The sequence below is a fragment of the Mustelus asterias genome, chromosome 19, assembly GCF_964213995.1.
Source record: "Mustelus asterias chromosome 19, sMusAst1.hap1.1, whole genome shotgun sequence".
Taxonomy (NCBI): Eukaryota; Metazoa; Chordata; class Chondrichthyes; order Carcharhiniformes; family Triakidae; genus Mustelus; species Mustelus asterias.
The window spans coordinates 27,885,711-27,906,720 of NC_135819.1; the positions used below are offsets into that span (position 1 = coordinate 27,885,711).

Here is a 21,010-nt window from a genome sequence, read left to right on the forward strand (position 1 = left end):
GCTGGACAGTCTTCCCCTCAGGACCTACAACAATGGTCCAGGTTGAGTAACCGGTTTAAAACACCCCACTGACCACTTCTCACTGGATGATCTTCCACTCGCAAAGTAGGAAGCTAATACTCCATAAAGCCCAGAGGGAAATCGACTGATGATTCCCCATGGCCTTAGTGGCCATCATAACAGGCTGGATGGCATTTATTTTAATACAAGGAGTCTTATGGGTAATGCTGCTGTGCTCGTCAGAGTAGAAATGACAGGATATATCGGATAAATACGTGGCTGAAGAGATGTGTCAGAGAGAGGGTTTCAGATTCCTGGGGCATTGGGACTGATTCTGGGGGAGGTGGGATCTGTACAAATTGGATGGGTTACACCTGGGCAGGAATGGGACTGATGTCTGAGGGGGACTGTTTGCTACAGCGTTTGGGGAAGGTTTAAACTAATATGCCAGGGGGATGGGAACCTATGTAAGGAGTCAGAGAAGGAGGGAGCAAGAACAAAAACAAAAGGTAGAAAAGGGAATAAGAAAAGTGATAGGCAGAGAAACCAAGGACAAAGTTCAAACAGGGCTATAGAGAAAAATATTGGGAGCAAGGCAAACAATGTTAAAAAGACAAGCTTAAAGGCTCTGTGCCTTAATGCGTGGAGCATTTGCAATAAAGTGGGTGAACTAATCACGCAGATAAATATAAATGGGTACAATATAATTGGGATTATGGAGACATGGCTGCAGGGTGACCGGGGTGGGAATTGAATGTCCCAGGGTCTTCAATATTTAGGAAGGACAGACATAAAGGAAAAGGTGGTGGAGTGGCACTGCTGGTTAAAGAGGAAATTAACACAATAGTGAGAAAGGATATTAGCTCTGACAACGTGGAGTCTGTATGGGTAGAATTGAAAAACACCAAGGGGCAAAAGAAATTAGTGGGTGTCATATATAGACCCCCAAACTGCAGTGGTGATGTTGGGAATGGCATTTAATACAAAATTAGAGATGCATGTGATAAAGGAATATCAGTGATCATGGGTGATTTTAATCTGCACATAGATTGGGCAAATCAAATTAGCCACAATGCCGTAGAGGAGGAATTCCTGGAGTGTATACAGGATGGTTTTCTTGACCAATATGTGGAGGAACCAACCAGAGAGCAGATCATCTTAGACTGGGTACTGTGTAATGAGAAGGGAATCATTACCAACCTAGCTGTATGAGACCCCTTGGGGATGAACGACAATAACATGATAGGATTTTTAATCAAGATGGAGAGTGAAGTCGTTGATTCAGAAACTAGGGTGCTGAATCTTAATAAAGGAAATTATGAGGATATGAGGCGTGAGTTGGCCTTGATAGATTGGGGAAAGTTACTTAAAGGAATGACAGTGGATAGGCAATGGCAAACATTCAAGGAACGCATGGGGGAACTGCAGCAACTGTTTATTCCTGTCTGGTACAAAAACAAAGTGAGTAAGAGGGCCAATCCATGGCTTACAAAGGAAATTAGAGACAGTATCCGATCTAAGGAAGAAGCAGACAAATTGGCCAAGAAAAATAATAGGTCTGAGGATTGGGAGCAGTTAAGAATTCAGCAAAGGAGGACCAAGGGATAGATTAAGAAGGGGAAAATACAGTACGAAAGTAAGCTTGCAGGGAACATAAAGACTGACACTAAGAGTTTCTATAGATATGTGAAGAAAAAGAGGTTGGTGAAGACAAATGTAGGCCCCCTGCAGACAGAAATGGGGGACAATGAAATGGCCGAGCAACTGATTCTTTTGGATTTGCGGATAGCGATGAGGACCGTCAGAGGATACAGCAGGATATAGATCGGTTGGAGATTTGGGCGGAGAAATGGCAGATGGAGTTTAATCCGGACAAATGTGAAGTAATGCATTTTGGAAGGTCTAATCCAGATAGGAAATAAACAGCAAATGGCAGAATCCTTAAGAGTACTGATAGGCAGAGGGATCTGGGTGTACAAGTTCACAGGTCACTGAAAGTGACAACGTAGGTGGTGAAGGTTGTCAAGAAGGCATACAGCCATGCTTGCCTTCATCGGCCAGGGCATTGAGTTTAAAAATTGGCAAGTCATGTTGCAGCTTTATAGCACCTTAGTTAGGCCGCAGTTGGAATATAGTGTTCAATTCTGGTCGCCACACTACCAGAAGGATGTGGAGGCTTTGGAGAGGGTACAGAAAAGATTTACCAGGATGTTGCCTGATATGGAGGGCATTAGCTATGAGGAGAGGTTGGAGAAACTTGGTTTATTCTCACTGGAACGACGGAGGTTGAGGAGTGACCTGATAGAAGTCTGCAAGATTACAAGGGGCATGGACAGAGTGGATAGTCAGAAGCTTTTTCCCAAGGTGGAAGGGTCAGTTACTTGGGGGCATAGGTTTAAGGTGCGAGGGGCAAGGTTTAAAGGAGATGTACGAGGCAAATTTTTTACACAGAGGGTGGTGGGTGCCTGGAACTCACTGCTGGGGAAGATAGTGGAAGCATATAAAAGACAGTGACTTTTAAGGGGCGTCTTGACAAATACATGAATAGGAATAGAGGGATACGGTCCCTGGAAGGGTAGGGGGTTTTAGTTCAGTCGGGCAGCATGGTTGTGTAGGCTTGGAGGCTGAAGGGCCTGTTCCTGTGCTGTAATGTTCTTTGTTCTGCCTTCACAAAAGAGGACACAAATCAAATGCCAGAAATGTTGAAGAATGCAAGATTTAGTGAGAGGAAAGAACTGAGGGAGATCAATATTAGTAGAGAAATGGTGTTGGGAAAGTTGATAAGATGAAGGCAGATAAATCCCCCGGGGCTGATAATCTACATCCCGAAGTACTTAAGGAAGTGGCTCTAGAAATAGTGGATGCATTGGTGGTCATCTTTCAGGATTCTATAGACTCTGGAACAGTCCCTGAAGATTGGAGGGTAGCTAATGTCACTGCAAATATTCAAAAAGGGAGGTAGAGAGAAAACGGAATTATAGACCAATAAGTTTAACGTTGGTAGTGGGGAAAATTCTTGAATCCATTATCAAGGACTTTATAGCAGAGCATTTAGAAAGTAGTGGCAGGATCAGGCAGAGTCAGCATGGATTTATGAAGGGAAAACCATGCTTGACAAATCTGTTGGAATTCTTTGAAGATGTAACTAGTAGGGATGACAAGGGGGAACCAGTCGATGTGGTACATTTGGACTTTCAGAAGGTGTTTGCCAAAGTCCTGTATAAGAGATTATCATGCAAGATTAAAGCGCATGGGATTGGGGGAAGTGTATTAATCAAGGATAGTCAGCATGGCCTTGTTCGAAATCATGTCTTAACAAATTTGATTGAATTTTTCAAGGATGTGAATGGGTCTGTAGATGAGAGCAGTGCAGTTGGTGTAGTTTATATGGACTTCAATTTCAAGATTTTGACAAGCTCCCGCATAGGAGACTGATCAAGAAGATAAGAGCTCATGGGATCCAGAAGATTTTGGCAAATTGGATGCAAAATTGGCTTAGTGGCAGAAGGTGATGGTCAAAGGTTGTTTCTGTGACTGGAAGCCTTTGTTCAGTGGTGTATGATAGGAATCAGTGTACTGCTGGTAGTGGACATTAATAATCTAGACGTGAATGTGGGAGTATGCTTGCAGATGACACAAAAATTGTTGGTGTGGTAAATAGCGAGGAGAAAAGCCTTAGATTACAGGATGATATAGACAGGCTGGTCAGATGGGCAAAACAGTGGCAAATGGAACTTAACCCTAAAAAGTGTGAGGTGATGCATTTTGGGAGGACTATCAAGGAAATACACAGTGAATGGTAGGGCACGAGGAAGTACAAAGGACCGTGGGTGAATGCCCAAAGATCCCTGAAGGCAGCAGGACAGGTTAAGAAGGCATATGGAATACTTGCATATACTTGCATATATTAGCCAAGACACAGAATGTAAGAGCAGGGAGGTTCTGATTGTTTTTATCAAATGTTCATTAGGCCACAGCTAGAGTACTGTGTGCAGTTCTGGTCACCACACTACAGGAAGGATGTGATTGCACTAGCAAGGGTGTCGAGGAGATTCAGCAGGATGTTGCCTGGGCTGGAGCGTTTCAGCTATGAAGAGAGACTTGTTCAGCTGGGGTGGTTTTCCTTAGTGCAAAGAAGGCTGAAGAGGAACCTGATTGAGACATACAAAATTATGAGGAACATATAGTGTAGACAGGAACAATTTTTTCCCCTTGATAGAGGGGTCAGTAACCAAGGGGCACAGATTTAAGTTAAGGGGCAGGAGATGTAGAGGGGATTTGATTAAATGCTTTTTTACCCAGAGGGTGGTGGGAATCAGGAACTCACTGCCTGAAAGCTGGTAGAGGTGGGAATCCTCAACATTTAAGAAACATTTAGATGAACACTTGAAAGGCTATAGCATTCAAGGCTACAGACCAAGTGCTGGAAAATGGGATTAGATTGGAATAGATAGGTGCTTGATGGCCAACACAGATGTGAAAGGCCGAAGGGCCTCTTTCTGTGTTGTAAAACTCTGACTCTATAACTTAGCATGTCTGGCAGCATCTGTGGAGAGAGAAACAATTAATGTTTCAAGTCCATTGACCCTTCTACAGAACTGCAAAGGTATAGAAATGTGATGAATTATATACTTGGAGAGTGGTTTGAGGTAGAATGTAAAATCAGTGATAGAGTGGAGCTAAGGAATGATTTTTAAAGATGTCAAGGATATGAGATAAAGTGTGTTAATGGCACCATTTGAGACTGAATAGTGTTAATAGCGCTGAAGATAGGAGAGCAGATTGTGGTTGTAGGAAAACAGAGGTCAGTGCTCAGTGAGAGCAAAGCTGAACAAAAAGGGATAGTGGCCATGCCGGCGGAGGGGGGAAGTTGGACAAGCAGGGAAATTGAATACAGAAAACAAAGCGGGGGGGAGGGGGGATCAAAATGGAGGGAAAAGTTTACAACCTAAAGTTGTTGAACTTAATGTTGAGTTCGGAAGGCTGTAAAGTGCCTAATCGGAAGATGTAGTGTCACACAACGCAATGAAGGATATCCTTTTTTAAAGTTAATTTATTAGTTATAAGTAGGCTTACAAAAACACTACAATGAAGTCATTGTGAAAATCCCCTAGTCGCCACACTCTGGCGCCTGTTCAGGTACACTGAGGGAGAATTTAACATGGCCAATCCACCTAACCAGCATGTCTTTCGGACTGTTGGAGGAAATTGGAGCACCTGGAGGAAACCCACGCAGACACAGGGAGAATGTGCAAACTCCGGACAGATAGCGACCCAAGCCAGGAATCGAACCTGGATCCCTGAAGCTGTGAGGCAGCAGTGTTCACCACTATGCCCTCATGCCGCCCCCTCAGTGTGAAGACGGGACTTTGAGAAGGACTCTGTCAGACAAGGGGCAGAATTTTACCGTTCTGCCCACCACAGGAATTGTAGCAGGCGTTACACGATTGTGCAAAGGTCCATTGACCTTGGGCAAGATTTTCTGGCCTTGGGGCGAGCATGGCTGGAAAGTCCCACCCAAGGACTGTCCGGTGGCAGTTGTGACGGGCAGGTTGGTGAGGATGAAGTCAAATATGTTTATCCCTTTTGTTGGTTCCCTCACCACCTGTCATAGTCCAAGTCTAGCAGCTATGTCCTTTAGGAAGGGCCGGCTAGGTCTGTCGTGGTCAGACATTGAAGTCCCCCTGCCAGAGCACATTCTGTGCCCTTGCCACTCTCATTGCATCCTGTGTTCAAGATGGAGGAGTACTGATCATCAGCTGATGCTGAATGGTACGTGGTAATCAGCAGGAAGTTTTCTTGTCCATGTTTCACCTGGTACCAAGAAACATCATGGGGTCCAGAGTCAGTGCTGAGGATTCCCAGAGGAACTCCCAACTGTTTACCACTGTGCTGTCAACTCTGCTGGGTCTATCCTGCCATGGGACTGGACATACCCAGGAATGGTGATGGTGGTGTCTGGGACATTATCTGTAAGGTATGATTCTGTGAGTATAACTATGTCACACAGTTGCTTGACTTGTTTGTGAGACAGCTCTCCCAATTTTGGCACAAGCCCCCTGATGTTTACAAGAGGGATTTTGGAGGATAACCAGGGCTCGGCTTGCCGTTATCATTTCCAGTGCCTGGTGCCAGGTGGTCCATCCGGTTTCATTCCTTTTTATTTTCTTTGTAGTGGTTAGATACAACTGAGTGGCTTGCTGGGCCATTTCAGAGGGCAGTTAAGAGTCAACCACATTGCTGTGACTCTGGAGTCACGCGTAGGCCAGAGCAGGTGAGGATGGCAAATCGGAAGAAAACCAGATGGGCTTCTACAATTGTTTCATGATCACCATTGGACTTATGTTTTTAAAAAAAATCAAATTCCACTATCTGCCATGGTGGGATTCAACCCTGCGTCCCCAGAGTAATACCCTGTGTCTCCGGATTACCACTATAGCACCGCCTCCCTATACTTGAGGGTCTCGGAGTGAATCTGGTGTAGGGAGATAAAGGGTGCGATTGGGTAGGGAGAGATTTTCCTTTGTAGTTTCCAGCTGTCTGGTATCCCTTTGAACTGCTAGCTCCATTTCCAGTTGAAATTCTCTTTCTCTTTGCCTCTCCTGAAATTCTAGCTGCATTCTGAATTTTGCCAGCTTGAATTTGGCTGGGGAGGTGATTCAGAGTCTTGGTTGAGCTCTTCCTCTACCTGTTCTGTAGGTAGGTGAGATCCAAATGCTCTACCAACAACTGGATCAGTTCACTTCACTTTACTGGGTAATTTTAACTGTACCTCCCTAATTACAGCTTTCAGTTGATCTGTGCCGAGGGACATGAACATTTCAGATCTCCTTGTGTGACCCACATGTGAGTATCAAAAATTGCCATTTTCTTTGTGTTAGGGAAAAGGAGTTTGCTTTGGTATGTTGCTGTGCTTTCAGATTTGTTCCAGTCACTGGGTTTTTCATTTTGGTTTCCAATTGACTCTTTTTATATCAGATTTGACTTGTGCCTTGGACTCTGGTCAAATTCAAATGGGGTTATCCTGGATTTGAACCCCCAATTTCTGCAACAGACAGGAGGGGGTTAATTTAAACAGCAGTAATTTTCAACTTTCACCACTTATCTGTAAACAGAAAGTTTACTATGTTTTAATTTATTTCCCTATTCATAAATGATTTCCTTCTTTATTTCCCAACCCTTGGTTTTGGTGTGATCCAATCTTCTATTAATAGCCCCACAGCAAACTCGAGATAAGATGAACTCAGAAAGGGTTAGTTTATTTGCACGCACTGAAAATGCAGAAAGGAAGGTTGCAACATCACCCTCTCGCATTTCACGCAGTAAAATGAGGGACAGAGAGAAGAATGTTTTCCAGCACAGGGACCACAGAGAAAATATACACTGGCGGCGGTGGCATGGTGGCACAGTGGTTAATGCAGTGGTTAGCACTGCTGCTTCAATTCCGGCCTATGGTGCTGTGTTTGGTGACTGTGTGGAGCTTGCACAATCTCCGTGTGTCTGTGTGGGTTTTCTCTGGGTGCCCCAGTCTCCTCGCAAACTCCAAGGATGCGCAGGTTATGTGGATTGGCCATGGGAAATGTTTGGGGTTACGGGGATAAGGCAGGTGAGAGGGCTTGGGTTAGATACTCTGTCAGAGTTGGTGTAGACTGGATGGGCCAAATGGAACTCTATGATTCACATGGGTTCCAGACTGCAGATTCAAAGTCCTGCAAGGTATTCCTTAATGGAGGGCGTCAGGTTGAAAACCAATGCTGTACAATTCACTTTGCCAGTGGTGCTGACAAGATAAGATCGACACCCAGAAAGATGAATCAGTCTTGTAGGCGATGGTACAGAATTTCCAGCAGAAGCTGTGTAGATGAGGCCAGGTGTTTCACCTAGGTACTACTCCTTGTCCGTGAGGCTGCGAGCCAGATGATGAAGGGCAGGCTGAGCTATTCTGTTCAGCAAAGTCATACTAACTTGTTCAACAAGTCAATGGCCGACATCACATGACCATGACCTCACTATCCAGTCGCAAACAAATAATGTGTAGCTGTCATTTGGAATGTGGCTGGGTTTCAAAGATTGCAAAATATCTCAGCCGTTACAAATTGAAGGAAGGGTTGTGGGGCCTTTTGTCTTAACAAACCATCATGGGTGGCACAGTGGTTAGCACTGCAGCCTTACAGCACCAGGGACCTGGGTTCAATTCCGGTCACAGGTGACTGCCTGTGGGGAGTTTGCACGTTCTCCCATGTCTGTGTAGGTTTCCTTCAGATGCTCCAGTTTCCTCCCACACTCCAAAGATGTCCAGGTTAGGTTGATTGGCCGTGTTAAATTGCCCCTTAATGTCAGGGGGATTAGCAGGTGTAAGAGGAATTTTCTGAGGTGTCCCCTGGAGTGCCCTGTATTTGTTGACCTCACTCAACCAATACATACACTGCGAAAGACAGTATATAGTTAAAGAATGAAAAGAAATTTATTTGCTAATGCATGCATCAGGAGGGAGACAAAGGAAATGAGGGTTGATTATTCTCTCTGAGCTAATAATGCAGGGTAAAATTATTATATTATTCTTAACATTTCAATATCCCACCCAGTCTCATCAATCAGACTGGAGGGTCCAATCACGATATTAGACATTATTACCATAGCCAATTACGTTCCACCTGTCAACAGGAATAGGAGATTATTAGCTCATTGCCCATGTAGGTTCCTCCCCCATTACCTCGGAAACCTAACCTTGGTTAATTCTGATAACCAAGGCCAGAGCTAACACCTGCAAATTTTAATTGGTGAAAAGAGTCACTCTTTCACTGGAACCGGGGCCTCCTTTATCAGCTTGAGAGACTGCGCCAGCCTCACTACCCATGAACAAATTTACTCCCTTGAATAGCAGACCTATGATTAAACATGTTTTCGCATATCCAAAAACAGATAAGAGAAGCTGCCTTTCTATGCTCCATTGTATTAAAAGAAGTTGGTCTGTCTGCCACTGTGTTTCCCATCATGCTGCATTCAGAACAAAGTTGGCCAAGGTGCACAATACACATATATTGAAAATACAGGTTAAGCTTATAATACTTGGTTATTTTGTGGTTATGCAGTTTATAATACCTTTGCAGTTTATAATACCTTTACATATTTTGTTTTATATATATGGCACTTTATAATTACCTTAATCTAGTCTAAGAATTCTATACTACCCCCCATCAGCAGGGTAAATACGTGGGCTAAGGTCGGTGCAGGCTTGATGGGCCGAGTGGCCTCCTTCTGCACTGTAGGGAATCTGTGTTCTGTGTACCATCAGTCTCCTTCTAGCCAGCCTGGGTTATGAAATGCATATGGCCTTTGTGAAGCTCTGTTTGAAGTTGGCTGTGTAGTCAACAGGTGATTGTTCGTGGCTTCTCAAAAATAATAAAGTGTGAGTTCCCCTGAAACTCCGACGTGGCTTCTTATGTTCATGGGTCACAGGCAGACATAGGTTCAGCCACTTTAAGGAGCTTTGTTCGGTTTTAAAATTTACAAAATAGCAATGAGGATCTCTATATATATTTTATAAAAATAAACTGGATGAGCTCTTTCGTCTCTCGCAATGTAATTATTTCAATTGTAAATAATACTAACTATTTTAACCTGAAGTAAGGATTTTGACAGTGTATTATTTCTGGCCTTTTGAAATAGGCTAGTTGGCAGCCCACTCAGTCTCCTGTGTACTGCACCATAATTAAAGTGTTATTATTTGCCAACCAGTTGCGTGCTTTAACCTGACATCTGAGAGAGAATTCTTCCATGAGTTTGTCAGATTGCAAATAGTAAGACCTGTATTCGGATGTTCAAGAATGTTATTTTGTGAGATCAATAAGAGACAGAAATGAAGAATTACAATCCCAAAATATTCCTGGAAAAGTGCTGGGAAATCTTAAAATCTCATAATTAGAAACAAGATTTGACATCTTGAGCCATCATAAACTGGTAGGCCTAACTAAATTGAATGGAATTGGAGAATGTAACCCTCACTGCATTGCTAAAGGTCCAAAAATCCCTCATCATAAATATGGAACATGGCTGATTCAGTTACAGTAAATCAGTGGCCATGCCCTTGATTAATCTTTACCATAATGGTAGGGATGTCAGAAGTTACAGAGGGACATAGAAACCCTACAGTGCAGAAGGAGGCCATTCGGCCCATCGAGTCTGCACCGACCACAATCCCACCCAGGCCCTACCCCCACATATTTTACCCACTAATCCCTCTAACCTACGCATCCCAGGACTCTAAGGGGCAATCTTTTTTTTAACCTGGCCAATCAACCTAACCTGCACATCTTTGGACTGTGGGAGGAAACCGGAGCACCCGGAGGAAACCCACGGAGACACGAGGAGAATGTGCAAACTCCACACAGACAGTGACCCGAGCCGGGAATCGAACCCGGGACCCTGGAGCTGTGAAGCAGCAGTGTTAACCACTGTGCTACCGTGCCGCCCGATAGGATAGGACAAAGATAGGATGCAAGACTGGGCGGAGAAGTGGCAGATGGACTTCAACTCAGATAAATGCGTAGTGGTCCATTTTGGCAGGTCGAATGGGATGAAGGAGTACAATATAAAGGGAAAGACTCTTAGTACGGTAGAGGATCAGAAGGACCTTGGGGTCTAGGTCCATAGGACTCTAAAGTCGGCCCCGCAGGTGGAGGAGGTGGTTAAGAAGGTGTATGGTGTGCTGGCCTTTATCAATCGAGGGATTAAGTTTAGGAGTCCGGGGATAATGATGCAGCTATATAAGACCCTCGTCAGACCCCACTTGGAGTACTGTGCTCAGTTCTGGTCGTCTCATTACAGGAAGGATGTGGAAGAGATTGAAAGGGTGCAGAGGAGATTTACAAGGATGTTCCCTGGATTGAGTGGCATGCCTTATGAGGATAGGCTGAGGGAGCTCGGTCTTTTCTCCTTGGAGAGACGTAGGTTGAGAGGAGACCTAATAGAGGTATATAAGATGTTGAGAGGCATAGATCGGGTGGACTCTGAGGCTTTTTCCCAGGGTGGAAATGGCTGCTACGAGAGGACACAGGTTTAAGGTGCTGGGGGGTAGGTACAGGGGAAACGTTAGGGGGAAGTTTTTCACACAGAGAGTGGTGGGCAAGTGGAATTGGCTGCCGTCAGTGGTGGTGGAGGCAAACTCAATAGGGTCTTTTAAGAGACTCCTGGATGAGTACATGGGACTTAATAGGATGGAGGGTTATAGATAGGCCTAAAAGGTAGGGATATGTTTGGCACAACTTGTGGGGCCGAAGGGCCTGTTTTGTGCTGTAGTTTTCTATAATGTCACAATCCCAATTGATACTATGAGACAGGAAGGTCCCAGAATAGAACCCTGGCTCACAAGACTGTAACTTTTACTTTATTTAGAAAATGTGGAGGAACAGAGTCACAGGACTGTCAATTAGCTTTTAAAAACAACAAAAAAAATCATTAAACATTAAAGTTTGACTATAATACAATACCCCTTCACTCCCACTTACCTTCACAAATGTACCTAGATCTTAAGGATAGTATAGGGTACAAAATATATCTTATGCTATCATGTTCTCAGTAAAAACACAGGCCCTATAACCCAAAAGCTAACTGTGGTCAGACAACACCCCACTCTGAAACCAGAATTAAAGTATTATTTTTATTATAAAGAGGCAGCCCAACCAGCTGCATGATTTAACCTGACAGCTGAGAGAGAATTGCTCATAAGTTAGTGAAATTGCAGATAATAAGGCCTGTATTCATATGTTCAAGAATGTTGTTTTATCATGGCAGATGCTATCCAATCAGGCTTCTGTGGATTTCTCCTCAAACAATACCCCCTCAGGTGATTATTACACTGTGCCAAGTGATCTCACAGAACTAACACATGAGTGTTTCCAAACTCCACGCTCGAAAAGACATGCCATCTTCTTCCACACAATGCTTTCTCTCGGTTCTTTCCAGCAAGGATTCACTTCCAGGATTTCTAACTCTCCTTTCAATATCACTTTGTCTTGAATAGCCATGTGCTTTCATAAGATATGGGAGCAGAATTAGGCCATTCGGCCCATCAAGTCTGCTCCACCATTTGATCATGGCTGATATGCTCCTTCTCCCCATAACCCCTCAATCCATTACCAATTAAAAATCTGCCTAACTCCTCCTCAAATTTACTCACTGTCCCCAGCATCCACCGCACTTTGGGGTAGTGAATTCCACAGATTCACAATCCTTTGGGAGAAGTAGTTTCTCCTCAACTCTGTTTTAAATTTGCTACCCCTTATCCTAAGACTCTGACCCCTCGTCCTAGAATGCCCCACAAGAGGAAGCATCCAAAGCTTTCACACAAGCTCTCAGGTACCCAGCCATCAATTGCTTCACTGGTTGTAGTAAGATATCACTAATCTTTAGGATTACTTCAGATATCTTTGATTTCTCACGAGTCAACTTTACCAGGTCTGTACGTTTCAGCTCTGCCCTAAACTTCAATAAACAGACCTTGTTCGAATTCCAGTTTCTCTGTGCCTTTAACTTCAGTTTCCTGGAATCCCTCTTTTCACTCCCTGGTTTCTAGAACTAACTGTCCTTTAGCTTCTAGGACTTGTGTTCTTGCCCATTACTCCATTGTTCTGCCTTTGCAGAGCTTAGTGGGCTGTTCCCTCTCTGGCCACTAAGCTCCTTCTGCTAATGGGTTCAGTTAAACTCAAAGCATAAGGGCCAGAATCTTCATCCTGCCGACGGCAAACTCCTATCCGTATACCCCAGCAGGAGGAGATGCAAACAACGGAAAACCCTGTTGACAGTGATGGGAGCAGAAGATCCCGCTGCCAGCCAATAGTGGACTGCCTCCACTGCCATGAAACATTCTGCTGAGACACATGGAAAATTTGGCCTTCGGTCTTTTTCCCTGAAAGTGGCCCCTGGTTGCTAAGCAACAGCTCATTCTTTCTCCAAGTTCTTGTTTACCTTTCATATCCTAAACTCTCAGCACAACAGAGGTACACTTTAAGTGAAACCAAAAAACCCCATATATGCAAACGTCTTTGTTTAACATGAATCTAACCAGAGTTGTCCCCTTTCTTACACAGAAACACTAAATTAAACTCACTTAAATCTACACCTTATTCCTAATATCCAACCATACTCATAGTCAATTTGTGGAAGAAGTGGGAAAAGTTTAGAGTTAAATTTGAAATAAAAACAAAAAGTATTGGAAGTAGGCAGCACATCTTGCAGCATCTGTGAAAACAGAAAGAGTTGATGTGTCAGACTGTGACCTTTCATCAGAAATTACATTTGTAATTTTGCATTTAGTAGAATGGGTACAAAACTCTCACTCACTGACTCAGCTTATAAATTCAAGTCCTGAGCACATAACGTAGATTCTAGATTGACACTTCAGTGCAATACTGAGGTAGTGCAATGTCGATGTGTTTGTCCTTCAGATGATGAGTTGAATGGAGACTATGTTTGTTTCCGTGAACATAAAAGATCCAATGGCACCATTTTAAGTATAAGACAGTTCTGGTGTCTTTTTTTCATGATCACAGTCTCAAAGCATTTATTGCCAATTAAATACTTTTGAAAGTTACAGTTGTTAATCTAGGAATCATGGCTGTCAATTTGCATATAGCATAGTCAATTTGCATATAGCATAAACAACAATGAGATAATGATCAAATAATCTGATTTGGTGTTATTAGTTAAATTATCTATACGGACTAACACATTCCTACTCTTCCTCACCAGAGATCTTTCTTCAGGGATCTTTCTTCCTCAATTTAATGTCTCATCTGAAAGATGGTACTTCCAACAGTGCAACCCTCTGTATTGCACTGAAGTGTCAGCCTAGGTTATGTGCTGAAGTTTCTGGGGGTACTTAAACCGTCAACCCTCTGACTCCTTGATTTTATTCTGTGTGAATGGACAGGTTTTGAATGAATTAAAATCTCACCCATAAATGGCTATCATTTATCCCTCAACCAACACTGCTAAATATATTAATAGTTGTTTGATAGCACAGAACTTGCGTTTTGCTGAATAAAGACGTTTCGTCAAGCTTTTTGTCTTGCACTCTTAGTTTGCAAGACTACGATGTAAAGTAAAATGACAAATTTAATACTGCATTGTTTTCCTTCAGATTGAATTCTTACGAACTGTCCTGATGAGTGCAATATGAAAAGCTTTGACAATGTATTTTTTTCCAACCAATATTGGAATATATTAACTGGACTTTATCTCATTGCTGATGTGAAACTTTACTGTGCCTGAAATGGATACCATTTCTGAGTATAACAGTGACACTGGACTGGATTTTGCAGTCTGACTTGGCAACAGCATTCGCCGTTGACTTTGAAGAAAGCTGTCCGCAAAAGATCTAGCAATCTTTGCAGTGACTGCAATCACTGACAGCAACTTCTGGGTTTCTATTTTATTATGTTCTTATGCAGAATACAGAAGTCGCTGTCAGTTTCAATGGCGTAATGATGGCAAATATTGACAGTTTTGCAATCACTGCAAAATCAGGGCCTATATCTAACAATGTATCTTGGAATTATTTTGCTGGAATGCAATTAGACTTTTGGTGCAAGGTGATTGGAGGGAAATTTAAAAATTGAGAAGGAACTTGAGTAATATTAATGAATATTACAAGTGTAAGGGAACTAAAACACAACCAATAAGGAGAAGAACAAAGACTTATGCATTTAACCAATGTAGAAAAATGTTGACTTGACAATCAGCATCTTAGGAGCAGCGTCAGCAGCATTTTGCTTTGATCTTGGGGACAAACGTCATAAAAATATGGTTTTTATAAAGCAGGTAAATTCTGCCATACGGATATGAATCAAATTGATATACCAACTTTCAGTGGTTGTTGCCTGACAGTTTCTGGGCTGGCAGGTTCAGGACATCAACATAAATGCAATTTTACAACATAAATGCAATTTATTGGGAAGGTTAACAACCAAATGCACGTATCTCCTGAAAACAACATCACCTTGTCAATACTATTTACAAGGTGTATTATACAAGGCATCTGTATGAACAATGTCACTGATGGAATCGTTTCACCACTCGTATGCTTGCTGATTTGACTGAATTCTCAGGCAGTTTCCTACTTTCTTAAAGCTTTTAATTAAGGGGTTGTGTTTGATGCAGCTGACATGAGCTTCAGACACGCTATTCTTTTAATGCAGGAATGTTATACAGTTAACAAGAGGGTTTCAATGTTATTATTCATCAGTGTCAATTCTTGCCACATGACACACTTTATTGCCTACTGCCCATTTTATAGATGTGGAACAGCTTTCAGGCCACTGCTTCTTCCTGTCAATGAGATTCAAGATCCTGTCATCCTTTTTCAAAGTAGAAAAATGCATATGCTGGAAATTGAAAATAAAAACAGAAAATGCTAAAAATTTGTGGAGACTGAAAGAGTTAAAAATTCAGGATGATGACCTTTTTCATCTAGTGAAAGTTAGAGATGTAATAAGTTTGAGCAAGGGTTTTTGGGAGAAGGACAAAAAGTCTGTGCTGTGATAGGGTGATGGTCAAGAGAGATTGAATGACAGAAGAATTAGTCTTCCAGTTCCAGAGGGAATGGCAATGGGTAAAAACAGAAAATGTGCCGAGAGCAAAGAAAACCAAAATGTGCAAAATAAGGAAACATAATAGGATACCTGATTGGAAGATGAGGTGGTGTTCCACAAGGAAATACCTGACCATAACCTCTGTCTCCCTCATTTTGTTTTCTTTACACATCTCACGCCTCACAGCGTTGATTTCAGCCTTGGGTGACTGTGGAGTTTGCACGTTCTGTCCATGTGTGCATGGGTTTCCACCAAGTACTCTGGTTTCCTTGCACAGGCCAAAGGTGTGCAGGTTAAGTGGATTGGCCACGCGACATTGCCTCTTGGTGTCCAAGGATGTGTAGGTTGGGTGGATGAGCCATGGTAAGAGAGCGGGATTATGGGGATAGTGGGGGCCTGGGTGGGATGCTCTTTTGCCTTTTTCCGTGGTGTAGGGAATCTATGGTTTTAGGCTTTCTCATATTTTTGCTTTCTGACAATAGCATGCCAGCTCTCGGGATATCGTTTGTTTCATTCCTTGTCCCATCACCATTCCCATTGGCACCTAGAGATTTAACTCTTCAAATGCAATCTCTGCTATCTCCCACAGACCTTCCTTTTGTCCTCACCCACGTTGTGCTCAAACCGATTAGATGTTTAACTTTTCCCAGTTCTGTAATTTCTCAGAGTACCGCTGCTGCCTGTGCTGCTGAACGTTTCCAGTATTTTCTGTTGTTATTTCTGTCACCCTGCCTCACCGCCTCCTCCCCCTCCCACCCAGCCCGCCAGCAGCTCCTGCGGCCGCCTTGACTTCCGCAGCCGCCTGGCCTGCAGCCTGTGCCCGGGCGCCAGGGGGAGCCGAGCCTGGCTCCGTGTGAAGCGGGAGGAGACGCCAGTGGGTGACCAGGCGGCCTTTGCTCAGGGTGTGGACAGGCGGAGTGACTCCCTTGGCCTTTTGGCGCTGGAAGCGAGCTCCCCGAGATCGCTGCCCGGGCTGGAGTGTGAGGCGAGTTGCCGGAGCTCCGGCGGGCGGCGAGTGAACCTTTTGGTGGTGTCCGAGCGGCGGAGGGAGCGCTCCGGGGCCGGCTCTCTGCTCTCTGGGTGACTTGGCTTCTCGGCCAGGGCGGCAGCGCCGATCCCGCATTCTCCTCCGCACGGGGTGGGTGGAGAGGGGCAGCGCTCGAGCGCCGGAGGGGAGATTCAAAAAGAAACCGTCACCGGCTCGCGGGGAGAGCCAGCCAGCCGGCCGGGCGGGCGGGCCCGACAGCGAGCAGGGACCGGCCACAGAGCCCAACACACAGCCGCTTCCTTCATTACTCAGGTAATACTTGTTTGTGTTTGTTCTTTAATTCTGGGATGAAAGTTAAGCAGTGTGTTTGTGGCTGACATGTCTCCCGCGAGGGAGGAGATTGTTTTTTGACCACTTATTGAGCGGCCTTGCCCTTTCCCTTTCCCACCGCTCGGCCCGGCCATCGCTCATTTATAAGGACGTATTTAATGACAGGAAATACAAGTTTTTATATCTTGCTGAGGGAGGGGAAGTGTTGTGTTGAAGCGGATGTCAGTTTGTCATGGAAACAAGTCCTGAGACTGACTGCAGGAGCGGATTACAGCAAGAGTAAGCGAGCGTGGGAAGAGGGGTGACAATCCGGCATTCCCGGCCCATGAGCTCACCCCTCATTAATTAGCGCCTCGTCCTCTTCCCCGAATGGGACTAACATGGTGACCAGGACAAGCCACAGGAATTTGTCCATCACACCACAAGATACAAGTGGCAAACCATGTGTGTGCAGCTTCACTGTAAGAATCTCTGCTCTCTGAACCGGCAGTTTCTCAACCTTTTAATTTTCTTGAGTGTGCACGATGAAATCTGACACTTGGAAGTTTGTTTGATTTGACTTTGAAGCAGTTGGGTGTTTTCATAATATACTGGTTGGTACTTAAGCTGTTATTCAGTTCAGTTATCGGTTCAATGTGTGAGTACAATGTTCGTCATCGGGTTTGAGTTCAGTTTCTATTTACCAGAATACACCAACATGTATTCAATAACCTATATGACTCAGTGTTCTGAGCCTAACTCTCAAGTTTGCTTAACTTCTAAAGATAACTTAAGTAAACTGAATTCCCATTTTATTTCTATGTTCTATACACATGAGTAATTTGTTATGGCATCATGTTTCTGCTTATTCAAGTTGGCATGAAATAAATTCCCCCAAAATATTCAATACCAAAATTATAGTGTCTAAGACTGAGACAGTAAAATATGTATATGATCACAAAGAGTTACTATTTCATCATATTGAAGCCCTGGCTATATTAACATTTTAAATTGACATCTGAAGAAAGTTGAAGCAAACTGAATTACAATACACTTTCCTGAAGACAAACTACCCACGTAGAACATTGCTCATTTCAATGTAAAAAAAATCAGGATCTTTGCTGTAGAATTTGTGGAGTTAGTTGAATAGCTGAACTTCAATATAGATGAGTGTGAGGTAGGTAGGATTTTGGTAGGAAGAATAGGAGTCCATATGCTCCTTGGAAATAAGAGAGGCATAGAGGTACGTAGATCACTAATAACGAAATGTCATTTTAAAAAAAATAAAGCGCTGGATTACGCTTCAAAAGGGATGGAATTGAAAAAGTTATAAACTTTATGCTAATCACAACTTTTGCTAAACCACATGCAGCAATATAAGCAATTCTGGTCTCCATATTATTACAAAAAGGATATAGCATCACTGGAGAAGGTACAAAAAAGATTTCCCAGGAGGACACCAAACTAATTGGGGCGGCACGGTAGCACAGTGGTTAGCACTGCTGCTTCACAGCTCCAGGGACCTGGGTTCGATTCCCGGCTTGGGTCACTGTCTGTGTGGAGTTTGCACATTCTCCTCGTGTCTGTGTGGGTTTCCTCCGGGTGCTCTGGTTTCCTCCCACAGTCCAAAGATGTGCGGGTTAGGTTGATTGGCCAGGCTCGAGGGATTAGCGGGTAAATATGTGAGGGTCAGGCCTGGGTGGGATTGTGGTCGGTGCAGACTCGATGGGCCGAATGGCCGCCTTCTGCACTGTAGGGTTTCTATGGTTTAATTACACCTGTCAGAAAAAAGTGAACAGGCAAGGGCTCTTTTTTCCAGAAAAAAGGCTGAAAGGTGACCTGCTAGAAATATTCAAGCTTATAAAATGATTTGATAGGGTGGTTGTAGATAAGATGTTTCCACTTGTGGGTGAGATTTGAACAAGGGGCAATAAGGATAAGATACTTAAATCCAATAGAAATTCAGGAGAAACTTCTTATGCAGAGAGTAATTGAAATGTGGAACTCTCTATACCACAGGATAAATTGATGGGCTTAAATGAGGGATTTGTATGGAACATATAAACTGAAAGACCACCCATTGGACCAAAGGGCCTGTTTCTGTGCTGTATATTCATCTTAACCTGCAGTCCAGCAGTATGTGAGACGATCTGATGTAGATGCTTTGAGATCTTTTTGATGCCAAGATCATGGTTGCAAGATATATGCCATGACTTATTAAGATCCTTCCTCTCAAGTTATCAGAGGATCAAGCTGACCTGGAAATGATGGGATTAACTAGATTAGGGATATGCTTGAACATTTTCAGAACATTGGCCTCTTATAATTTCAAAACAATTGCAAAATATCGGTATACTCTATACAAACCAATACTGAATTTATCTGTAATTTGTTTGCTCTGCTATTTTAGCATATATGTTTAAAACCAGTTAACACCTTCCATAAAATAGTACAAAGTGCAACTTCAAATAAAACCATGGCACATCAATATTTCATGGAATGTATAATTTTAAGGCCAAAAGTTTTTTGTATTTAGTGTCATGTTGTTAATTTTTGTGGCTGACATCAATGAAGAAAATACTTGGAGCGTTGTCCCCAAGTTCTTTGGTCTATATCGTCATACCCTGCTTTGAGTATTTCCTAATCTTGACTAATCTTATGGTTGGTTGTCAGCAGAAACTTAATTAATTGTGTTTGAATCCCATCATGGCAAGTTGTAAAATTGAAAATGCCACATATGATGCTGGATTATTTAAAAAGAGACTCAATTGATTCAGTGATGCCCTTCATCAGAAGGGCATCACAGCTCTGCCTGATCTGGCTGCACGGAATTCCAGCCCCCTAGAGTCAAGTGACCTTGCAGATCATTCACTTTGTAAGAGTAACACAATGAGTAGACAATCCACCATCATCTTGGGAAAACGGGAGATGAGCAGGAAATGGCTTTGATGCTCATGTCCTGAAAACAAATATTTGAAAAACACGAATTTATGGCAAAAGTTGGTGCTGGAACTTTAAAATTGACCTGCTTTTGTCAATTAAATTAGAATTTGGAGTATCTTCAAATAATGTGTTCTTTGAGAAATATTTTAAAATGTAATCCACCCCTTGTTCAGAATCATAATTGGAAGAGTTTTTGATCAAGGGTAATTTCCATCTGTATGTGGTTTCTAGTTGATATAGATTATCCAGTTGTGTAGTCAGAGCATAACCCAGCTCTGGATAACAAGTCTCAGATGTGATGTTGCATGGTGTGTAATTCCAGTGCATTGTTCATCATGGTTTTAAAACCTTGGGGGTTCCTTGGACATGCCAAAAGAACTTCAAATTTAACTTGTATGTTCAGAGGACTGAACATAATGTTTACAGTTTAAATTTTAGTTTAACCGGTGGGAGGAGTGCACTCCTAGACAGGAATATCGGAGCACCAGCCAGGCAATTTGATCAACATGCTGCTACTGAATTTGAAACTGATACTGTGGCTCTCAATTGTAGAAATCTAATAGCTGCATAAATACAACAGAAGAAGTGGTATGAAAATAATATGTTAGTGTAATTTTGTTTAACTGACATACTGAAACAGAAAATTGATGAGAAAGCATTAATATCTTCTGATTGAATCTTCATTAATCTATAATGGTTAGTGTGAAAAATATTAAAAGTGACAGTATGTTTTACTTTTGAGTGTACTTGGTAAGTGATCACCTGCAGCTTCATTATTGTTAGTGGTGTTCTCAAGTGTTGTAATACATTCTGCGTGTGCAAAATGCTTCTCCAACATCCCAAAAAAGTCAATTGTTTTTATTACAGCAACTAAGGAAATAAATTCACAAAACAAAAACAAATTATAGCCATGAGTATTTTCAGTTACATTCCCAAGTACAAAAAGATCAATATTTCAGGATCTGCAGCAGATCTAAACAAAAGTTAATGCCTGACATTTATTGTGTATAGCACAGAAAACAAATGAGGCATGGAAATCGGCCGCAGTAACAAGTCAGCAGTTTTTAACCAATGATTTTTGGCCTCCTGCTCCAATTCAGAAGCCAGACATCAAGTGACTTGTGCCTCCTTTTGTTTATTGAAAACATTTTGTTTTCTATACATAAAATAGCCATAACAA

General features: G+C 42.8%; 1 protein-coding gene across 2 annotated transcripts in view; it reads left to right on the forward strand.

Moving 5' to 3' along the window:
* Window positions 1–16,429: 16,429 nt before the first annotated feature.
* Window positions 16,430–21,010, forward strand: part of cdk17 (cyclin dependent kinase 17) — a 182,366-nt gene continuing 177,785 nt past the window's right edge. For both annotated transcript variants that reach the window (XM_078235163.1, XM_078235164.1), the window contains exon 1: window positions 16,430–16,890. The gene's annotated coding sequence lies outside the window, so the exon portion shown is untranslated. The remainder of the gene's footprint in view (window positions 16,891–21,010) is intronic.